Source organism: Megascapheus bottae, chromosome 2, assembly GCF_031878675.1.
Source record: "Megascapheus bottae isolate mThoBot1 chromosome 2, mThoBot2.hap1, whole genome shotgun sequence".
Classification (NCBI taxonomy): domain Eukaryota; kingdom Metazoa; phylum Chordata; class Mammalia; order Rodentia; family Geomyidae; genus Megascapheus; species Megascapheus bottae.
In genome coordinates this window covers 22,364,038-22,385,576 of record NC_143510.1, presented here as the reverse complement: position 1 = coordinate 22,385,576, position 21,539 = coordinate 22,364,038, and the positions used below count along the sequence as shown (strand labels likewise).

At 37.0% G+C, this 21,539-nt stretch overlaps 1 pseudogene; it reads right to left on the bottom strand.

Moving 5' to 3' along the window:
• Nucleotides 1–17,203: 17,203 nt before the first annotated feature.
• On the bottom strand, nt 17,204–18,494 carry LOC150066572 (eukaryotic initiation factor 4A-II pseudogene; annotated as a pseudogene).
• Nucleotides 18,495–21,539: the final 3,045 nt, after the last annotated feature.

Sequence of the window (21,539 nt, the reverse complement as noted above, 5' to 3'; positions counted from 1 at the left end):
TTTAGGTCCCACTGCAAGAACAGAACCACCTACAAAGTTAGGCAGTGGTGTTCTGACATGTCTTTCACTCTGTCCAGCCTCCAAGGCACACAGAGGACAAGGAGGCTGTGGGGCTGTGGCCTGAAGAAGACCAGGTACTGATGTAGCCCACATGATGCTTGCTTTGCAGGCATGCACAATTCAACTATTCAGGTGCCCTGGAGCAAGGAGACTTCCACCCAGATTATAAAAGAAGAAGGCCTGGGAAGCAAGCAATGAGTGGCACTGGAGGATCAGGATCTTGGAAGGCAGCCCCTGAAAGGCTGCAACTGAATTGCAATAGAGCCCCCAGGGTGTTAGAAATGCCAGGATCATGAGAATGTCTGCTGAAAACTACAGGTGGAGTGGAACCTCAGAAAACATGTGAGTTGTAAGCAGCAAGGCCATAGAAGGCTCACAAATCCATCCAAGCAGATATCCAGCACATTGCCCAGATCCCAGACATGAAACAGCAAGCAGCAGTTAAAGTTTGTACTGCTGGGTTTTGGTCTTGTTTGTGTCAATCTTTCTCCAGTTTAGAAAATGGACATTTACTATATACCATACACCATGGTATATCAAAAGTCTTCCTCCCCCCCCTCTCTCTCCCTCCCTCCCTCCCTCCCTCCCTTCCTCCCTCCCTACCTCCCTCTTCTCTCTCTCTCTCTCTTCAGGGGCTTACAGTTAATACTTTGCCTATAGCCTCAGTGCTACTATTGAAGTTGGGCTTCTGAGAAACACTGAAACTACTGAGACCATAGACATTTATGAAAATGGAGTGAATGACTATGATGGCATAGACATAAGACTTTGGGGGCTCAGAAGAAGAATTTCCTGGGCTATAAATGAAGTATTTCCCTCCAAGGAAAGGATCTGGAAGATAGAGCTAGCTGTTCAGAAGAGAGCACGATTGATCTTCGGGTTATCTTAACCTGCCCACTTCCCTGCCTCTCTCTGTATTTGTCTCCCACTCTCTCTGTGTGCTACTCGTTAACATGAAGGGAAGTCATTCCTCCAGCAAAGGCTCCCACAACCATGGTATTTTGCTCATGTACATGGTGCCAAGCAACCAGACTGAACCTTTTGAAATTGTGACAAAACAAACAAAACCTTTCCTCCTTTAAAGTTGTTCTCTCAAAAAAGTTGATCATAGGTAACTAAGACACACACAATATATTATAGCCTAAAAGATCACTCCTATATTTCTTTGTTTCAGGAAAACTTCTTGGTTTGGTTTTCCTCCTGAGCGACATAGAAGTGCTCTGCTGTTTATTTCTATGGATGATAGATACTGACACTTTCGCTTTTGTTTAACTATGAGGTGGAAGATTTTTTAGGATGTCACATTGATTATATAACAGTATAGTTCAGGGAAATATTGCCAAGATCAACAATAACTCTTGCCTCTTCTATACAGACAAAATACTAAGACACCTTGTTATTCTTTCTCTGGTTTTGAGCAGAGTTTGAAAGAGAACCCGTGTGCATTCTGTGTTACAAACATGTCATGCTGTCTTTTTTGGGATCAGCATTGTAATCTACCCTTCTCATTTCCCTATTTAGTTATCATAGCATTCAAAATGTTAAGTGTTTCCTTTCATTTATCACTCTAAGGGCCATAAAATCTCTTCAGGAATATATTATTTGCTGTTGATGATGTGTGTTACATAGGTTAAACATCACGGTATACAACAAAATTAAAGACATTATTTGGAAAATGTTCTGCATTTTCAGCGTATTTGCTTTTACCTCAAGATCTTTAATCCATTTGTAATTAATTTCAGTAAAAGGTGACATATAAGGAACCAACTTTAGTTTTTGCAGTTTTTTTTTAAACCAATTCTGCCTGTACTGTTTGTTAAAGAGGCTGCACGTCTTCCATCCTATTTTTTGGTTCCTTTATCAAAGATTAAGTGGCCATAAGTCTGGGGTTTATTTCTGCTCTATTCCGTTGTTCCTCAGGCCTGTTCTTGTACCACTACCCAGCTGTATTGATTACTATAGCTCTATATTAGAGTTTAAAGTTTGGTACTGATATTCCTACAGTATTGTTCTTTCTGCTATTTTTTTTTGCTATACAGGGTCCTTTATTATTCCAAATGAATTTTTACATTGCTTCCTCCATTTCATTAAAGAATGATGTTGGCAATGAAATAGGCTGCATGGTTTCCCTCATTTGCAATAATTAGAATATGTCTAGGATTTTCCTAGCAGAGGATCACAATAGCGCAAAAGCTATGTACATATGACCATACAGGATAAGGCTAAGTGAAATGAACTTCAGGATATGGAAACAAGAGATCTATCTTTGTGGTTGTTGCTTTTAGTGTTCTATGTGAAGTTATTTATTTTCTCTTTCCCCCACCTATGGTTTATCCTCTTGTTACTCTATATGACCTTGGTACCTGGCATATTGTATATATGTTTATTTGTTTATTTGAAGAAGGGAAGGGAAGGGACAAAACAAGATAATTGGGAAGGGGAGGAAGTAGGAGAAAAGCATGCCCTGGCAATAAAACAAAAGTTAATAAAAACAAAATATTGAAGACTTTAGGACCAGAATGAAATTTTTAAAAATCCATTATGTATATAAAGCTGAGCAAATTGCTACCCATTTCTGCTGTACTTCTCAGCATTTATTCACACATTTAATAGATAACTTTTAGTGTATATCCACTTCATTTACAAAAAGGATTTCATTTAAGTTTAAAATAGATACATATTTAAATATTTTTTGAAAAAATATCAATTAAAAATTAGACTTTGGCCAGGTGCTGGTTGCTCACAACTTTAATCCTAGCTATTCAGGAAACTGAAATCTGAGGACTACAGTTCTTAGTCAGCCTCTTTATTTCCAATTAACCAGCAAAATGCTGGAAATGGAGCTGTGGCTCAAGTGGTAAAGTGCTAGCCTTGAGAAAAAATAGTCCAGGGACAGCACTAAGTTTAAGCCCCAGGTGTATTACACCACTCCCGCTCCTACCAAATTAAAAGGAAAAAGAAATTGGACTTTGAAAGCATGTCTCAACTATACATTCAGAAAGGATGACACAAAAGGAAGATATTCTTAGGAGCGGATCACAAAAGCTCAGTAATTGCATATGTTAATACAATTAATGTTTATCAACATGAACTCCAAGGAATGGAAACAAGAGGTGTTTTTTTTTTTCATTTTCCCTTTGTTGCTGCTTTTGTTTTCTTTTCCTTTTGTCTTGTTTGTTAGTTTATATGTCTTTGATAGGGCAAGAGGGGCACAGAGAAGGTAGACAAAGGAAGAACTAATGTACCAATGGCACTCATTAGAGGTTACGTTGAAAATGCACTAGACAACTGAAGGTGAGGACAGGAGGAAAAACCTGGAAGAGAACAAGGGAACCGGTGACATTGTAGAAAAAGAACTGTACTTATTTTCTGACTTATGGAATTGTAACCCCCTGTACATCACCTTTACAATAAAAGTCAGGAGGAAAAAGATGTAATTATGGACATGTGGGAAAAAATAGTATGTACCCAATCTGTATATGGCTTACCATGAGCTTATAGGTATATGGCTTTATTCCTACTGTACTTTCCTATTATCTTTGTCAAATTTGTTATGTGCTTCTATAATTCTCAAATGGTTTCATTTCTCATGAATGCCAATATGCCATAGATATGACTTCCCTTGATATTTATCTCTTTCATGTAACTCTATTAAAGCATGAAGCTCATAAGACAAAAGTGCTTACAGATACTGTACTCCTAAATAATCTACTTGTCATTTTAATTACTTTCTGAAAAATCTATTGATTTTCCTTTTCATTTCTTTGTGCACAAGTATGCGTGTGTGTGTGTGCGCGCGCATGTGCGAGAACACATGCACTAGTATTTGGACTTAAACTCAGGGCTTTGTGTTTCGTTTTTTGTTTTTTCACCTATCTCTGTGCTCTACCTTTAAAGCTATGCCTCTAGTTATAACTTTTTACTAGTTAACTAGAAATGAAGTTTCATAAATTTGTCTACCCAGCCTGGCTTTGAACCATGATTCTAGTTCTCAGACTCACTAGTAATTAGGGTTATCTGCATAGGCTAGTAGCACCCAGTGCTATAGGTATAATTTATTTTCTTTGTTATTCAATTCTTTTATGATTTCAGTTCTTAGGTAGGTAAAACTTCCTTCTGGCTTGAATGTAAGAAATGATCTATTACATGGTTCAGGATGATATTTCAGACCAGACCAATTCCAGACATGACAAGATTCTGAATAGAGTTCATTATAATGAAGCTATAAGTCTGTCAGAGATTTTGGTTTCAGAATATACCTGCTGTTCTGCTTCACATTCCTTAAGTCTTTTAAAAAGAAAATTCTGCTAAGGTTGCATCATTTTCAAGAGAAAGAGAAAGAGGGACCAAGAAAATAAGGGATTAACACATATTCTCCATTAGGAATTGAAAGAAACTCTCTGTAAACTTAAAAATATCAAATTTTGACTACAACCATGGTTTTAAAAAATCAGGAGGCTGGGAGTTTGGCCTAGTGGTAGAGTGCTTGCCTAGCATGCACAAAGATCTGGGTTCTATTCCTCAGTACCACATACATGGAAAAAAGCTGGAAGTGGTGCTGAGTCTCAAGTGGTAGAGTGCTAGCCTTGAGAAAACCCAAGGACAGTGCTCAGGCCCTGAGCTCAAGCCCAGGACCGGCAAAAAAAAAAAAAAATCAGAAGCAATCCAGCTTCTTAAGGAACTACCAACAACCCATGTTCCTCCCCTTCTCACTGTGTCAAATCATGGTGTGACTTAGTTTCCCAAGGTTGATTCATTGCCACCAAATGAATATTTGATCTAGTAATCACACCTGGATTTTAGTCAGGAAATAAGAGGAAGGAAGGAAATAGGACTCTAAAGAAGATCTGTTGCAGCTGCCTGATTCCTCTTAAACAATTTTATGGGGATCTCTGGAAAAGAGAAAGAGAAAATCAAAATTGTCTTCCTAATCAATCACAAGGCTAGTAGTTAAGGCATTGATGGCAACAGACCTGTAGGAAGATAGTGAGGGAAATCATGCTAGCAAAGTCTCGGTGACTTGGAAGCTTCAGAAATAAGGATGCAAAAGGCTCAAGGGTCTGTGTAAATATTCAGGTATTTCTGGGGAAAGCTATGGGAACATATGATTGGATCAAAGTGAGATATGAAAATCCTGTTTGTTGAAATTCCTTTGATCTCCAGGAACAGATCAAGACTTCCCTGAAATCAAAGCATTATGGGTGATTAACCTGAATTTGAGGTAGGTAAGAGAGTGGTTTTTATTCAGGGAATGACAAGCAGAGAAGGTAAAGGAATTTCCTGCTTATGTCTTCTCTGGATATGTTTTCACCATGCCATGTTTTACACTAGGATGTTTTGACCTCTGACACCTTCGATAATAAATTCCTCCTATGTTTTATTGGCCAATCCTATTATCGTAGAAATGCATAGGTATAATGATGTATTTGGGGGAAAAATTCTAAAGAAAAGGAGGTATTCGAGATAGGCAACAACCATCTCTATCATGTATAGCTAGGAAGTTCTCCAGTTGTAACTCACTAACTGGTTACTATAGCACACAGCTTATGGCATGCAGCATAAATACATAGAATTGAAATCTGTAATTTACACCTATTTCTTTTATGTATATCACAGTAGTATCCAATATAGGTGAATCTGTATGAAGACTCAGGATGGATGGCTAAAACTGTACCTGGTGATTATTATGTATAATATTCTATACTATTTAGTTTTGTTTGATAAATAATTGACACAGAATGCGGTTAACATGGATTATGATGATGTTGACAAAGAAAGTAACTGAATTACCAAATTTGACTTGTTTATGTCTTGCTGACAACTATGACACTTAAAGCATATAGGTATAAAAGGAAAAAGTTTGAACCCTGCAAAACACTAACTCACTATCTGATTCATTCATTCATATTCATTCTTTTATTTATTCATTTGTTTTTTAAAAATTCATACTGTTTCTATGCAGTGAATCTGTTTTTCCTTGTAATGATTATTCATTTGATAAATTTTTGATAGCTGCAGTTGCAAAATCTCTACTTGAAGTACAAAATGAGATGGATAAGTAAAACAACTGTCTGAATATTTCAAGAACAATTCAGTCTCAGTGGTTGTAAAGTAATTATCAAGATAATTCCCTCAATTTTCATTTCAAACATTGGGTTTATCCATGATATTCCACCAGCAACTCAGATCCTGATTATCTTCTAGCTAAACACACACACACACACACACACACACACACACACACACACACACACACAGAGCTATGCCGTTGTAGTTATCAATTTTTCATCATCTAGTGAATTCAATTAGTCTTAATGAATACACCTATTGTGGTCATTTTGCTAGTAATGAGTACATAAATGGTGAATCTGTTCCCTTTTCTTCAAGACAAGTTACTTTTGCGTGAAAGCCAATCTCTCACTTGCCATATGGAAAGGAGACATTGACAGTTTTCATCACACAGCCAGCCCTACAGTACTTGCATTTGAGGCTAAGAGGCCATTACAAACAAACACATTTCTCACTGGCATAATCCATGTCAGGAATATCAAAGACCACATGCACACCTTTGATATTAATGGTATGACACTGCATCAAATAGTGTTGATGAAATAATGCTGACAAGTTAAGCCTCAGAAATGATGTATAATGCATGACCTCAAGGTATAGTGATATCCAGGTAACAATCTGCTTCCTTAATTTTGGAGCCAGCTTTGTTGTGTGATTCAGATTTCTTGGGATTCTATATTTGCCATACAGGCTCTTCCAAAGGTTCAAGTTATTTCAAAACAATTAATAAAACTAAAGGTGAGTATGCATGGTTAGAAATAAATTACCCAAAGCAAGGAGAGGATGTTTTTTGTTTCTAATAACAAATGTCACGTATCTAATTTTCTCTTTGGTGGGTAAAATACAAGTTTGCTGAGAGAATGTGAAAAAAATGCAAAAGAAGGAAGACTGGAAAACATGTGGAAGATCCAGGATAGCATTACACTTGCAGAAATCACCCGAATTTTAGAACATGTATCTTAAGGATGATACCTCTCTTCCCAGTGCGAAGCCATCACCTCTAAAAATGGTAACAAGAATAGAAAGCTACTTAATGTGTCTATCTCTCTGCTCTTGTTACTGTGGCATTGCTATATATTCTCATTCCTGGCATCAGTCTTCGGATATTTTAATCCTCTTCTTTCTTTGGTTCATTTAACAACAGCTGGCAGTGAATGTTATTTCTGCTACCTAGGCCTATCAACTTGTTTCAATCACCATTGCCAGCCCTGAGAAGGCAATCACTTAACCAGACACCACATCACCAGTCAGTCAAAATAAAGGATATTTCTAATTTACAAGAAGTCAGTTCTTGAAGGAATCAGTTGGTAAGAGAAGTCAACCCTTCACCTTGTAAACACACACACACACACACACACACACACACACACACACACAGAACTATTCAGCTGCCTCTATTGCTCTTGAGCTCAAGGGTAAGTGGCAGCCTTGGAGGAACCAGAAAAGATAATGTGCTCATCAGATGGGAAATGATGTATGAAAGAGTCGAGCTTGGCATTAGCACTACCTTCCATGCTTGGCACACATTTTAGAAAGCCTTTTTTCTCAGTGATCAGTATCTGAACACAATTGCCTTCCCATTTTCTGCATTGTAGCATTGCAAGAAATGCAATGTGCATTCCTTGACTCTAGACAGGTAATGTGGACAACCCTGAGGCTCTTTCTTTGGAGGGGTACATTTGAAAATAACCATCGAATATTTCAGCTCAATACAAGACATATATAATTTTACATTCAAGAACCACTACAATGAAGAAATTGAATGCAAAACAGAAACAGAAAGAATCCAAGTTGATTTTTTCTTTGCTAGTTCTGGGCTAGCTCAGGGCTTGGACACTGTCCTTGGACACATTTTGCTCAAAGTTACTGCTCTGCCATTTGAGCCACAGCACCACATTTGGCTTTTTCTGAGTTTTTGGTGCTGAGGAATCAAACCCAGGGCTTCATGCATGCTAGGCAAGCACTCTACCACTAGGCTACACTCCCAGCCCCCTAGTGATTTTTGAAAATCCTCACACTGTCAGCCTTGTGAAATACTATTGTATGAGAGCAAGTACCTAAAGGTCTTTCAAAATATGTACTTCCAAGTAGAAATTATTAACAATTACAAAACAAAACCACAAGAGGGGCAAACATAGAAATTGCTTAAGCCTGGGCTCTACTGAATTCCGTAGGCAGTTTGTCCTTGCAGATCCTTCTCCTCCTTGTTCCTGCTCTGTGATACTTACATCTTTCTTCACAAGTTTTATTCTCTTACACTGAATATTACATTATGAAAATTGTCCATCAGTCTTCAAAATCATAATAGTATGTAGCTGTAGAGTATTTATTCTAGCTTAAGGATGGAGAAAACTCAGTTAACCACTACTTATCTGTAGAAAATAGTGCAGGCTAAATTTCTTAGAAACCAACTCGCACACAGAGATTTGCATTGAAGTTGTAAAGTACAGAATGTTCTCTGGATTTGTGCTAGTGTGGGAGAGAAAGAAGCACTGGGCAAAGTGATGGAGAAGAGCCCCTGAGCTGGTGATAAACGAACACCTCCAAAGATGCAGTGTCAGTGCTACTGAGATGATTAGAATTTCAGGTTTTGCCAAAAGAAGCCAAAGATTGCAGGCTAGAAAATTCCATCCAGAAAGATAGTCTCTGAGGAAGCAAAGCTCTTTGGTAAGAGAGAACTAGACAGCACCCCTTTGTGGAACCACTTGGAAGAGTCAATTAATGCCTTCCAATTAAGCCAATCCTACCCAGCACTCAGCAACCCTGAGCATATAGGGAAATGAGGGGAATGGGCTCTCCTGCCCTGAATGGAGATCTACGTGTTATGTCATGACTTCTCATATTCTCAGTCTCTTGCAACTTCTGCATTGCTTAAATACACCTCTTGGTAAATACTCTGAAAGCATCTCTTTCAATACTGCAGTACTCTTCTTTTCCCAGAGTGACTTTGTAATAGGAAGATCCGTGATATAAACGATTGCTACAGCCTCTTAAGTTAGTCTCCCCAAAGTGATACTCATTATTTATATTTTCTTATTGCCCAACCTAGTATTTATCCTTAGCCACCATGTCTACTAGTTTTCCTCAGTAAGCTTCCTTCCTTTATTATTTGAGTTTCTGTGATCATATCCATGTCAGCTCTTAGCTATTACACTTGCACACTGACAGTGAAATTTGGGCTATGGTCTGCTTGGCACCATCTGAATGCTAAACATAGCCATAATTCGATTGAGTATGCATCTCTACCTCCTCCATGATTACGGTCAATTGCCTCTGTTCCCATCTTGCAGTCTTTTAGCACATGTTGTCTGAGTGCCTTGTGGCAGGCAGACCTTCAATTCCCATGAGACATTGTGTTTGTCTCCCAGGAAGGCTCACAAAAGAAAGTGTGGAAAAAGGTAAGAACTGCCCAAGAGATGGCCTGCAAGACCATTACAATAATGGAACAGGCTCCAAAGGACCTGAGAAAAAGTTCTAAATCTGGGATGCACTTTTCAATGTTGCTTCAAGAAGTAGATAAAGAGACTGGCTTTTGTACTATCACAGCAACCAGAGGATGTGGGTGACTCTGGGTGTGAGAAACTACCATATTGGAAAGGCAATTCTCTTCAAACAGGAGAAATTTGCATTCCCACCCTTCCTCCCTTCCCCTCTTCCTTCCTTCCTCCCTTCCTCTACTCCTCCTTTCCTCCCTTTCTTCCTGTCTCTCTCCAGCCCTTTTTTATGGGTTGGCTATCCAATCTTGAACCACACATGTGCTGTACCTCTGAGCCATACCTCCTGTCTGAATTTACGCTTTCCATGTAGATTAGTTTAATGCTCTACTCTGACGTCTGTCTTCTCGAGATTATTGTTTTGATTTTGCTGTTGGTAGTGGTGCTTTAATTCGGGGCCTGGGCACTGTCCCTAAGCTCTTTTGCTCCAGGCTAACATTCTGCCAGTTTGAAGCATAGTGGGAGTTTAGTTTTTGTTTTGTTTGGTTTTTGGTGGTTAATTGGCGATAAGAGTTTCATAAGAACTTTTCACTTTTCAGTACAGTCTGGCTTTGATCATACAATTCAGCCTCCTGAGAATAGTTAGGATTGTAGATATGAGTCTTGGGTACCTGGCTTGTTTTGATTTTTAAGAAAGGGTTTTGCTATGTAGGCCAGGATAGCCTTGAACTGTTCTCATGCTTCAATCTCCTATTCTGGCATTTTAGTCAGGTTTGCCATTTCTCAATAGCTGTACACAGGCTTTTTTGTCTCAAGGCTGGTATTCCATGATTTGAGCACAGCTTCACTTCTGGCTTTTGGTGGTTAATAATTAGTCTCACACACTTTACTGCCTGGGGTAGCTTTAAACCAAAATACTCACATCCAAGCCACTTGATTAGCTAGAATTATAAGCATGAACCACAGTGCCCAACTTAATATGAGCATTCAATGAGCTGAAGAAAACTTTATCTTGGTGGTCTCATTGCTTTCACTCTGGTAAGGAAACTTCACTTTAGCTTTCTATACACTCAGGAAGCAATTCATACTTTATGCTTTCTGAAGCTGATTCTTATATGGTGGGAATAATTAGTATCATTTATGACATTACATAGCATCTCATCATTTGTGTTTTGACTTGTTTGGTAAATTCTAGAAGAATCCTACATAAGAAAAGGCCTACCAATGTGCTAGTACATATCCCTACTGTCAGCATTTGGGAAACTGAGCTGTAAGGATCACACTCTGAGTTATATAACCCTAAAAGATCCTGAAAGAAAATGCACATGTACACAGCTGTATGATATTTGTAATTCAAGCCAGATTTTTGTAAGACTATAAGCCTTTAAAGATAAAAGATCATATCTATTTGGGTTCTTCGTATAACTTATCACTTGGCATAGTGCCTAATGTATAAAATATTCTTAAGGCATTTTTCAGGGGCGAGGGTGCAGCTCAGTGATAGAACATTTCCCTCAAACATCTGTTTGAGGCTTTAGACTCAATCTCAGCAAACACAGAAGAAAAGAATTACTGACCTGAATAAACATATGAACATTTAGAATGAAATGACCTATTCTAACTTGTGGAATGGGAAGGTACCAGCTGTAAAATAATCTCATTAGACTGCTCCCTGAATTTCAGACATGAACAAATTAGAAAACAGACAATATGAGATTATCTATCTAAATCTGCCTACATATGCCCATATGAAACTGGTGTGTGTGTGTGTGTGTGTGTGTGTGTGTGTGTGTGTGTGTGTGTGTGTGTGTGTGTGTGCTATTACTGGGGCTTGAGCTCAGGACCTGGGCACTGTTCCTGAGCTTTTGTGTTTAAGATTAGTGCTCTGCCAATTGAGCCACATTTCCAATTCAGGCTTTATTTTTTTTTTGGTGGTTAATTGGAGATTTTTGATGGATAATTAAAGCATCCAGTTTCTGCATGCTTAATTGGAAATAATCGTCTCATGGGAAATTTTCTGCTGAGACTTGCTTCGAACTGTGATCCTCTGTGTTCAGTCTCCTGAGTAGCTAGCATTATAGACATGAGCCACCAGCGCCCAGCTAAGGGTATCATTTCTAAGCTAACCCAGGCATAAAAGTCAAAGTCTCTTAACTCCATTTAACCACCAAAAGGCAGCTGGAGATATGATTTAAGACTTACCATTTGTGGTGCTTCTCAGGAGCAAAAAACCACAAGGTCCTGGGTTCAAGTCCTATACACACAAATAGTTAATTAGCAAAATTAATTAAAAAATAGCCCTGACAATTTTGAAGACTTTCTGTCAGACAAAGCTTCCATGGCCATGTGTCTACCATGGTGGATCAGGCAGGAGATCTCATTGTGTGTGAATGGGGTGGCCAGGTTGTGCCGATGACATTGCTTTCACATATGTTTGGCACATGCAGTTCAGTGTGTGCTTCGGTTTGTAATTGCAGGTGTAAAGAGCAATGTGGTCTTGCAATTTGGCATCTGAGCATGCAATTTGCCATTTTATGATTCTACTTGTATGAGTGTTCAGGTGCAGTAGTAAATGTGCCACCGACAGACATGCACTCTGAGCTGTGCTGCGCTTTCCAGGCTGCAAAATCTAATTTGGAAAATACAGGAAACCAATACAGCTGATGACTATTATTAAACTTACTTCTGTGGATTATTAAAGATCGAATAAGATACATGCATACATTAAAACAACTTATAAGTCTGTCATCATAGTTCTATATGATGTGGATAAAACTCAATTCTCATTAAAGCAAAGCAATTGGAGTCTAACCTACATTTTTCAGAATAAAAAATATAGTTTTTGCCTTAAGAAAAATAAAACTGAAAAGTTATGCCAAGGAACCTTATCAGAACATAATAAGAAATAGTCATTTTCTATGACAATAATCAGGACTTTTATTGGTGAGGATGACATTATATATAAACTTATACATAAAATATGTATAATAAATATACATAAGGTTATTCATAAAAACACAGCTAAGTAATGTATATATACATATATATGAGCACACATATATGGCATATATACATGCATACACATGTATATGTATGATTTAACTCACATATATATACAAATATATGCATGTATGTATATAATATATAGATGCAGAAGCATACATATTCAAACACATTCAAGCAAATTTCCATGCCTGTGAATCTGAACATAGAAAATATTTACAAATATTACATCTGTGTAAAATGCATGTAATTATTTATAGAGACTTTTATCTAGGGCTAAGCAATGTAGACATGATGTAAACTGTATAATAGTGTGTGGATTATGTCGATTTTAGGCTGATACCATGTTATCTTCTATAAAAGACTTGGACACTTAGGAGTTTGGTATAGGGAAAGGGGAATGGGCACTCTAATGAATCCAATATACTGAAGGAAAATTGTGTTCACACACACACACACACACACACACACACAGAGGAAAATCTAGGTTCTCAGCCATAGAAGCAGGTGAAAAAGTCATTTGTAAGTGTGCCATTCTTACAGGAAATCCTCTAAACTTCTGAAACATGGAACAATTTAACAAAGTAGAAACACTATGTGGAAATTTTCTTAATCAATTTTGTGTTTTATACTTGCTTTAGGTGTATAGAAGGATGTATTCTCAGGGCAAGGAGTTTGGCCTAGTGGTAGAATGCTTGCCTAGCATGCATGAAGACCCAGGTTTGATTTCTCAGTACCACATACACAGAAAAAAGCCAAAAGTGGTGCTGAAGCTCAAGAGATAGAGCTCTGGCCTTGAGAAAGTCCCGGGACAATGCTTAGACCCTGAGATCAAGCCCAGGACTGGCAAAAAAAGAAGGATGTATTCTCTACCCAGTTGCCTTTATGATTGCCTTAGAAAGGGATGATCTACTTGTTAAAATTAATGAGCAAAATGGCTCTATTCTTATTAATGCCTTTATTAAGAATCTCTCTCTCTCTCTCCCTCTCTCTCTCTCTCTCTCTCTCTCTCTATATATATATATATATATATACACATATGTGTGTGTGTGTGTGTGTGTGTGTGTGTGTGTGTGTATGTGTGTTGCTTTGGGTTTCAGGATCTCATCCAAGAGAAAATGCTACCATTTGATTTTCTGTAACTTATGCATCTATGGCTGGCAAAACTGGAAAATCATTTCATGTTTTGGATGAACTAATGATTGTAATTGTTTTCTGTTTTTTAAGCTTTTTTAAAAAGTATTTTTGTTTGAAAATCTTCATTGTATATATTCATAAGATACAATGTCATATTTTGATATTTCTATGCAATGAAGAATGAGTAAATTGAGTTAATTAACGCATATGTGCTGTAAATTAAAAGACTAATTTCCTTTAACCATTCATTCAGTGATGGATTTGATTTGATTTGATTGCTCATCTTGACAATTGTTAATAATGGGGCAGTAAACATGGATATGCATGTATTTCCTCAATATATTGATTTATATAATTTGAGACTTTCATTTGCATTTCCTTGCTTTTGCTTGAGTTTTCAATGCATATTTTGATTATTTTTGGTATATCAGCTTTTGAACAAGTCTATTCAGATTATGTGTCTATTTGTAGTTGTTATTCTTCAGCTTATTTAGTGTAGAGTTGTTTGAATTTCTTATATATTTTGAACATCATGCTCTAAAACCAAATATGATTTTAAAAGCCAGATATGGTTTTAATACTCTTTTTTCCTATATTTTTATTGTAATTAATAGAAGGGTTACATTATATTCGCCAGATAGAAGGTGCATTAATTCACATACATTTATACCCTTTCACATGTGTTGGTCCCCATTTCCTTCCCCCCACCCCATCCCTCATCTTGTTTTCCCCCTTCCCTATCCAATTTCAAATAACCAAATACAAATATATCCAATATATCAGATAACAAAGTGAGATACTGTAACAATATGAGATAACCAAGGGACAGCAAAAGAGATGAGAGATAATATAGTACATTAAGGACAACAATCACTCATTATATGGCTTTTGTTTCTATATCCTAGAGGTCCTGTCATTTAGCGTCATACTATATGGCCTTATGTATCTAGGTTTTAATACTCTTAAACTTGTTTTGTGGCATAACATTTGATCTATCCTTGAGAATTCTTGTTGTTCAGTTGAGAAGCATGTGTGTTCTGCCACTACTGTCTGATACACTACTCTGTGTACATTCTTTATGTCTTTTTGCTCCAAGCTATAATTTACATGTCATGTTTCCTTATTGATTTTATGTCCAGATTATTGAAAATGAGAGATTGATGTCCCCAATCATCAGAATATTGTACTCCATCTCTTTCCTAAGTTCATTTAATAATGTATTCATGTCTTGGCAAATTAAATCTCTTGTTATTAGATGATAATCTTTGGTGACTTACTTTTTATAATTCACCATAAGCCATTTTTTTCTTGATGGCAGAATTATTACTCTTACTTCTTTTATTTCCTTTTTGGAATTTTTTGTCTTATTATTTTGAGCTTCTGTGAATTTGATTCAGCCAGTCAGTAGAATTTTTATTATAATATTTAATCCATTGTATTCAAGATAATCCTTAATAAGCAAGGACTTGATACTGTCACCTTGACCTGTTTTCAGATTGTTTGGGGCAATTTATCCCTTTATGTCTTTATCCTTTCTAGCTGTCTGTCTTGGTGGTTTGATTCCTGTCTTTGATTTTTTGAATACTTTGTTTTTATACGTTGTATATAATTCTAAAGCATTGACACATAAACACACACATATGTTTTGCACTACTAAGTTTACATAGTACTACATTTTTATTCCCTTTCCTGTAACTTATTTTGATTCCTTATAGAGTCCTTGAAACTGATACCTTCTTTTAGTCATTCTCTCTTTATTAGACCAATAAAGAAAATTTATTTATATGTCATATAGAATTACAGATTTTTTTTTTGCCAGTCCTGGGCTTGAGCTCAGGGCCTGAGCACTGTCCTTGGACTTTTTCAAGGCTAGAGCTTTACCACTTGGGCCCCACCACCACTTCCGGCTTTTTCTATGTATGTGGTACTGAGGAATCGAACCCAGGTCTTCATGCATGCTAGGCAAGCACTTTAACCACTAGGCCAAACTCCCTGCCCAGAATTACAAATTTTTGAATGCAATTATTGCTATTACTATACAACTAAGATTTTAGCATTCATTTTTTGCTACTTTGTGTTGCTGAATTTTGTTAATTTTAATCTTTTATGCCAGCTAAAAATCACTTTTTTTGCGGGGGAGGAATTCTTGTAAAGTATGGAGAGTCTATGTATTTCCTTTTTTTGTGTGATTCATGGGGCTTGAGCTCAGCCTGGGCACTGTCCCTGAGCTCTTCAACTCCAGGCTACCACACTATCCTTGAGACACAGCCCTGTTTCCTGTTTTCTAGTGATTAATTGCAGATAAGGGTCTCAGATCCTTTTGTGCCTGAGCTGGCTTTGAGCATTAATCCTCAGATCTCAGCCTCCTCAGTACCTAGGATTACAGGCATAAGGCACTTCACCCAGCTTCCCTTATTTTTTATTTCTCTGAAAAGTTTATATTTCTCTTTTGTTTCTGAGCAACATAGTGGCCAAATAAAATATTCTTGATTAAAAGTTTTTAAACTATTTTTGCTCTAGTATTTTGAGTAATTCATCCTACTTTCTCCTGGCCAGTATACTTTCTGTTGAATAATCTCAAAATAATTTTGGACTAGAGTGCTTGTCTAGCATGCATGAAGGCCCAGATTCGATTCCTTGGTACCACATACATACAAAAAAGCTGGAAGTGGTGCTGAGGCCATATAATGAGTGATTGCTGTCCTTAATGTACTAGTTATCTCTCATCTCTTTTGCTGTCCCTTGGTTATCTCATATTGTTACAGTATCTCACTTTGTTATCTGATATATTGGATATATTTGTATTTGGTTATTTGAAATTGGATAGGGAAGGGGGAAAACAAGATGAGGGTGGGGTTGGGGGGGAGGGAAATGCAGACCAAGACATGTGAAAGGGTATCAATGTATGTGAATTAATGCACCTTCTATCTGGCAAATATCATGTAACCCTTCTGTTAATTACAATAAAAATATATGAAAAAAATAATTTTGGAGTTGGATTAGTATAGATAGCTGTTTCTTTTTTTTAAGTGAATATACAATTTATTTAACATTCAAGCTTCATTAAGACATGTGTAATATAGCAATTTTACTGGGAGTTTAACCCTACCTAGGATATGATTGCTTGCTGGGATTTAGCACCAGGGTCCATTTCACACTTAGCACTAATTACTTTATTGAATAAACACAATACCAAACAAGCTGTATTCAAATGCTGTCTAAAAAAGTCCATTTTAAAGTCCTTTCTATTCAGACTGAGAAACATAGTAAAGGCAGATATGCTAATTTAACATAATTGGCCAATTTTATACAGCACCTATATCTTTTAGTCCATAAGTATATTATTAAATGATAGAGAACATCTAATACAACCATTTCTACAGAACTAGGAAATGAATTTCTAAGAAAGAAAGATTTTACAGACCCCATCTTTTATACCCACCCCAGCAGTCTAACTCTAAAGAGGATTAAGCCAGTTACTTTCCTCACAGAGCTCACAACTAATGTCTCTTTGTTATCGAAATCTGTAGTTCTGATACATAATAAGTATTAAGACAAGATTCAAATATGTCATGAAGAATCCTCTTGTCTTCTTCAGTAACAAAGTTTATAGCCACACCCTGCCTCCCTCTGCCAATTCTGTGAATATAGTTTTCATGATTGATAGGTAGGTAATAGTTTGTTTGTTTGTTTGTTTTGCCGGTCCTGGGCTTGAGCTCAGGGCCTGAGCACTGTCCTTGGACTTTTTCAGAGCTAGAGCTGTACCAATTGAGTCTCAGCACCACTTCCGGCTTTTTTCTATGTATGTGATATCGAGGAACCGAACCTGGGTCCTGCATTCTAGGCAAGCACTCTACCACTAGGCCAAACTCCGAGCGCCAGGCAGGTCATACTTTATAACCAAAGACACTTGTTGCACATCACTTCCACGAGCCAACAAGTCAGTAGTGATCAGAATACGGCTTGACCCTGATCAGTATTCCCTCATGATAACGTCTGTCCCCTCTGGTCCATGTCACCATGCAGTGCAGAAACTGTGAAGTCCCTGGCATTCGTTTTCTCAGTAAGCCAGTCAACTTTGCATCTTGTATTGAGGAAAATAACAGCCTGGGTAATAGTCAGTGTCTCATACAAGTCACAAAGTGTGTCCAACTTCCACTCCTCTCTCTCAACATTAATATAAAACTGTTTGATTCCTTCAAGGATCAGTTCTTCCTTCTTGACCAAGATTCGAATTGGATCTCTCACGAATTATTTGATTACTTCCAACACATTCATTGGCACTGTGGCAGAAAGCAACACGACATGAATACTCATATTTAATTTCTGGAAAATCTCATAGATTTGATCCTTAACACCCCAGCTCAACATTTCATCTGCTTCATCGAAAATGAACATTTTGATCCATTTTGGCAAAAGGTGTCTTCTGTTCAACATGTCAAACACTCTCCCCGGTGTACCAACAACAATATGTGGTGATTCAGCCTGCTACATTTGCATATCATTTTGAACATTTGTTCCACCAATGCAAGCATGACAAGTTGCTCCCATGTAATCTCCAAGTGCCAGAACTACCTTTGGATGTTTAGTGCAAGGAATAATAGCTCTCTGCTGAATAGCTGAAGGCTTCTCAAAACCATAAGCATAGGTGCCTCACAGAAGAGACTCCTTTAAATTCATATAATCAAAGTTATCAACAATCTCATTCCAGTTGTTCTCCATGACACCATCGGGGTCCATTCCCTCTGTGCTTCCATGTTCTCTGCTATAGTCCGCAGAACCACTGGACATGATCCGTAGGATGCCTCTGAGCACAACTGGAAAGCAGGTAGTGTTTCTTATATCTTCCTGATTCTACTTCTCGTTCACTATCTTTGACATGTAGTTATGAAGTATCTTGATGAATTCCCATTGCTGTCCATCTACAAGCTTTTTGTGCTTGCATACTGTTATATTTCCAGACTTGGAAACATTTTGCTATTATTTAAAAATGCATTCTAGGTCATTCTTTTATCTTCTTCGTCCTAAACCACTAACATTTGTTAATTTGCTAGATGGTGCCTTAATTTTCAGTATTTAACTTATTATTTTCTATCTGTCTTTCCTTGGATTTCTTTGAATTTCTTTAAGGTTAATTCTGAATAATTCACCTGTTGTTACAGACATTCCCATTTCTTTTGTGTCTGTAATTTGGGCAGTATTGTTTCTTTTGATTGGGGGGCATCAGGGTTATCTGATTTCTCATCAACCTGTGTCTTCATGATGTCTGTGCATGTGAAAATGGTAACCTCTTCCAAACTTTGCATTTGTTCCTGGGCAATTGCACACTTCATTATTTTTCCTCCTTTGGGATTTTGGATGAGTTGAAGCAATGCTTGACAGACGCAGATGTCTGGGTCTGTAGTAGAACTGCATTACTTCCTATATTGTCAGCTTAAACAATAATGTTTGCTGTGCTACCTCATCTGGTGAGACCAGTGAATAGGTTTGAATATCTGCAGTTGTCTAATTAAGCTATGCGGCTAGGAGAGCCTGAGGCTATGCTTGACAGTTTTTCATGGACTTGGGCTCTTCTCTGTCTTCATAAGCTTAGAAAGTCTGTGGATAGTTGGCACCTTGAAATCTTTGGGTTCAGTAGAACTGGACTGCACCCTTTCTACCATCTTAGGTCATTTTAGTTTTGACATTAAGTATTTTAAGAAGCGCAAGTCAGTTTGGAGGAGAACATCCTTGAATTTAGTTTTGTTTAATTACTCTATCTTGCGTAGACTGGATTTATGGAGATTTGTAAGGAAAACTTTAGGGATAAGTTTAATCTGTTGTCTGAGTAGATATCATCCATCTCATGAACTGGATTGATCTCTGCAGAAGCTAGAACTGAGGAAAAATGTGTTAGGTGGTTCTGCCCTGAAGTTGTTCTCTTTCCTCTCTACTTTCAGTAATATTTTTGGGATGAAATCACAATGTACAGTCCATACTTTGCCAGTAAAGCATATGAAAATTATTTGTAACTTATTCTTCTATGGAGACTCATTTATTTCTTTTTATTCATTTCAATCATTTTATATCAATGGGAATAGCTGAATATATAACTTCTAATTTGGGCTATAGTAAAAATATGTCTTTTTACTATATTTATTGTATGGGGTCACAGTTTCATAACTAAGGTACATTTTCAACATTGTTACCCTTCCCTCTTTTGTCCAACTTATCCCATTTTACTTCCATCACCCCCCCAAGTTGTATAGCTCATTTCCAACATAGGTTCTAGTGAATATCATTATTGCATGAGTTCTTTTTCTATCCTATTGTTTCTGTGTCCCTTTCACTTCCACCAATCAGGTAAACTTATATATAAGACAAAGGGTGCAGAATTTTTTTAACATTCATCCTTGAGAGTTCTTTGAGATGATTCCTAAGTACCTTGGATGTATTTCATCATCACATACATTATTTTATTCATTGGAAGGTGTATTCAGAAGTTCCTTGCACTGCTAAATGTTCCAGCCTCATCTTGTTTATTCGTGGGCCTTCAAGGAATCAGCCCTACCTCTAAAGATTCTTACACATATTTGTAAACTGGTATTAGAAAACAAACTTTCTGTGTTATGGTTTTCTAATGAAATTTCATTGCTTTAGACCTCTTCAATATGATATATATTATTAATATGTCCTATTATAATATAATATAATATATGATTATAATATACTATATTATAATTTATACAGAAATTATATGTAGGTATATAAAATATATCCCCAATCATCTTAGCTAAATGAAATGAAACAGGATTTGTAATGATAGCTCCAATAACAGGAATCACTCTTGCCTACTGATACTTAGCTCTGTCTCACACTTTACCAGTAAGAATTCTGATCCTTATTATTCATGATTGACTTCATTAATTTTTCAATTCAAGTACTCCTAATACCAGTTCAAATTTCTTAGCTTGTACTTCTGTGCATGCAACCTATCAACTAGCTTGCCTATCACTTTTAATTTTACACACTCAGTTATCTCCAAACTTTAGGACAGCACCATTCCTACTTTCAGAGAAGTTACTTTATGCCATTTTAGAACAACTATATTCTCTTTGTCACATTCTGCCTCAGAATACCTTGGATTCCTGCTATGGTTTTAATTTCATTTATCTTATTCATGCTAAAATTCAGTTTCTACTGTGAGATATATACTGTGTGAAATCTGAACTCAGAGATGATGTTTAGAGGAAGAGCCCTGAGAGGGGACTTTAAATAATATTTGGAAAGTAGAGCCCTTATAATTGAATGTTTGTCACTTTAATGGAAAATGGAGCAAACAGGGCACACAAGCATGTATGAACATCCCCTGGCTCTTGCAATGTGGCTCCTTGTGAACTTCAGAAACTCTTCCAACTAGAAAGCTACACTAAATGTGACACAGCAACTTTTTGCATCAGAACCATCAGGCAAAGTACATCTCTTTATTTTTTTTATTCCATGAGGTTATATTACTAGCAACAAAAAAGCACCTTGGTAATATTGTTTTTTAATTTGTATATACAACTTTTGTAATATATAGCTTGGAGCTTAAAGTTTAGATTTGACAAATATATTATGGTATTGTATAGAATAATTACACTCCTCCAAAATTTTTCTTATGTTTTATCTACTCAAGAAATAGAGGTATGTTCTGACTTTAACAAAAATAGGCATTTTTCAAGACCCAGGCCAGCATGAGATCAAATACCTGTGCTGTGAAACAACTGAATACAACTAGTGAATTCATCTTTGAGAATCAGAGCTCTGAATTCTACTTGAACTGCCTGGACTCATTCTGGGAGATTTTTTTTTTTA